The sequence below is a fragment of the Homarus americanus genome, unplaced genomic scaffold (genome assembly GCF_018991925.1).
Source record: "Homarus americanus isolate GMGI-L3 unplaced genomic scaffold, GMGI_Hamer_2.0 scaffold30870, whole genome shotgun sequence".
In the NCBI taxonomy this organism is placed as follows: Eukaryota; Metazoa; Arthropoda; class Malacostraca; order Decapoda; family Nephropidae; genus Homarus; species Homarus americanus.
Window position 1 is genome coordinate 17,266 of NW_024724584.1, and position 3,487 is coordinate 20,752.

The window sequence follows — 3,487 nt, forward strand, 5'->3', positions numbered from 1 at the left end:
CTTCCCTCCCCACACCACACAGGAGCACCTCTCACCTCTCCTCTCCCTCCCCACAGCCACACAGGAGCGCCTCTCACTCTCCTCTCTCCTCCCACAGCCACACAAGGAAGCACCTCTCACTCTCCCTCTCTTCCCTCTCCCCACAGCCACACAGGAAGCGCCTCTCACTCTCCCTCTCTTCCCTCTCCCCACGCCACACAGGAAGCACCTCTCACTCTCCTTCCTCTCCCCCACAGCCACACAGGAAGCACCTCTCACTCTCCTCTCCCTCCCCACAGCCACACACAGGAGCGCCTCTCCTCTCCTCTCTCCTCCCCACAGCCACAGGAAGCACCTCTCACTCTCCTCTCTTCCCTCCCCACAGCCACACAGGAAGCACCTCTCACTCTCTCCCCTCTTCCCTCTCCCACAGCCACACAGGAAGCACCTCACCCCCCTCCCACCACACAGGCACCTCCCTCCTCCCCTCCCCACACCACACAAACACCTCTCCTCCCCACCACAAGCCTCTCTCCCTCTCCTCTCCCCACAGCCACACAGGAAGCGCCTCTCACTCTCCACCTCTTCCCTCTCCCCACAGCCACACAGGAAGCACCTCTCACTCTCCTCTCTCCCTCCCCACAGCCTCTCTCACTAAACCCAGCTGCTGAAAGCTTAAATTTTTTAAACCTAGAGAGCAAAAAAGCTGGGATATGTTAAATGCCCAACTTTTGTTTTTCTTGTCTACGGAAAACAGAAAATATATGAAACGCCTGAATGAAATTGTTTGTTTACATTATAAATAGTGATGATGTTAGTGGTATGTTCCATCAGTTCATGTTTTGTTTGCTTTTAATAACAAGAAGCTTTTATTATCACATGTTACCTATAGGATGGGATTTTGTTTACACTGTTTATCTGGGTAGGACCATTTTCTTGACCCCGTGTGGGATAAGCGTGACCTTTTCTCCCTCCTCCTCCTCCTCCTCCACACGTCTTGGGGTCATGAGACAGTAACCTACTCCTTATGGGTCAACAGTAGCATCTTAGGAACTGGTGAGGTTATGGGGTCAATGGTGAGACGGGTGGCGGGGTGGTGAAGGGGTGGTCATGGGTGACGTAGGGGTGGCAGGGGGATAACTGAGTGGTGAAGGGTGGCGGAGGGTGATGGGTAGCACGAGGGTGGCGGGGTGGTGGTGATGGGTGGCGGAGGTGATGGGTAGCAAGAGGGTGGCGGGGTGGTGGTGATGGGTGGTGGAGGTGATGGGTAGCAAGAGGGTGGCGGGGTGGTGGTGATGGGTGGCGGGGTGGTGGTGATGGGTCGCAAGGAGTCAGGGTCCAGAACTTCCTGGGTACTGATGCTTGCCGACTAGGAATGTAAAGCCGCCTCGAATTGTAAGTTTGTTTGTTTGTTTTTCGCTCGTCAGAAGATCCAGCAACTTGACATGGTGGTGGAGGCGCTAGTGATGGAGTCCTCGAACCTGCCACAGAATAAGAGAGAGAGAGAGAAAGAGAGAGAGAGTGTGACCCCACCCCTATGATAGTCATGGGCGGGAGGGCAGGGTGGTGGGTGGATAAGAGGATATGGCTGGTGCATGGCGGAGTGAGGAGGAAGGAGGAGGAGGGAGGTCGGTCATCTGGGGGGTGTGTATTGATTAAGATGCTGACCACCCCACCCCACCCCCCACCTCTACTCAACTCAACTCCACCCCCACCCCCCGCGCCCCACCTTCACCTTCCTTCCATTATTTATCACCACACGTCACCCATTTCCTTGATTACTTCTGCATACCTGTGTCCTCTCTCCTCCCTCTCCCCACCCCTCCCTCTCTCCCTCTCCTCCGCCACGCCACACATACGCCCTCCACTTTTAGCTTCCGGGGTGAGGATGCGGAATTGGCAGGGGTGAGGCGGAGATGAGGGAGGGGATGGGCAGGGGTGTGGTGGAGGTGGGGAGAGTTGGCACGGGTGAGGGTTGGTGTCATAGGAAACCCCCCCTCTCTCTCTCCGCTAATTCTCTTCCTTGTATCGTCCTCTCCATCTCTTTACTCTTATTACCCATCCTCCCTCATTGTCCCTCCCACTAACCAATTCCTTACCTATAGTATCATTCACAGTCACTTGTAAGTCGAATATCTGTCACTCTCCACCACAACAAACAAGAGAGGGACTAAGGTACTTCCCTGGCGGACCTCCCATCGTTCTCACCTCCTTCCATTCCCACAATTATTAATATATCTTTAAACAACATACCTCCTCCTCCATCATCATCACCATCATCACCATCACCATCATCACCATCCACCTCAGGCCTCCACACGAAGTTAAACTCCTTCAAACACAATATCAAACAAATTCCTCTCCCCTGTTTTTGCTCTTCGTTCACTTATTCCCTACACACACACACACACACACCTGTTAAATCTCTTCCTTCTGCAGGCAGGTCTTCCTCCATCTACCATGATCCATAGCGATGGTGGGAGAATTATTTTACTGTTCAAAAATGGTAGTTTCTTCTTAAGCAACCCCCATACCATAACAACCAATAACAGCCCCCATATCATAACAACCAATAACAACTCCCATACCATAACAACCACTAATAACCCCCATATCATAACAACCACTAACAACCCCATACCATAACAACCAATAACAATCCCCATACCATAACAACCAATAACAATCCCCATACCATAACAACCACTAACAACCCCCAAAACATAGCAACAACTAACAAAACCCCATACCAACCTCTAACAACCCCCATACCATAACAACCAATAAACCCCCATACATAACAACCAGAACAACCCCCAAACCATAACCACTAACAACCCCCACACCATAACAACCACTAACACCCATACAATAACAACCACTAATAACCCATATCATAACAACCACTAACAACCCATACACATAACAACCAATAACAACCCCCATACCATAACAACCACTAACAACCCTATACCATAACCACTAACAACCCCCATACCATAACAACAACTAACAACCCCCATACCATAACAACCACTAACAACCCCATACCATAACAACTAACAACCCCATACCATGACAACCACTAACAACCCCCAAACCATAACCAATAACAACCCCATACAATAACAACCACGAACAACCCCCAAACCATAACCACTAACAACCCCCACACCATAACAACCAATAACAACCCCCAAACCATAACCACTAACAACCCCCATACCATAACAACCACTAACAACCCCCAAACCATAACCAATAACAACCCCCATACAATCAACAACCACTAACAACCCCCAAACCATAACCACTAACAACCCCATACCATAACCACTAACAACCCCCCAAACCATAACAACCAACAACCCCCATACCATAACAACCACTAACAACCCCCAAACCATAACCAAACAACCCCCATACAATAACAACCACTAACAACCCCCAAACCATAACCACTAACAACCCCCATACCATAACAACCACTAACAACCCCCAAACCATA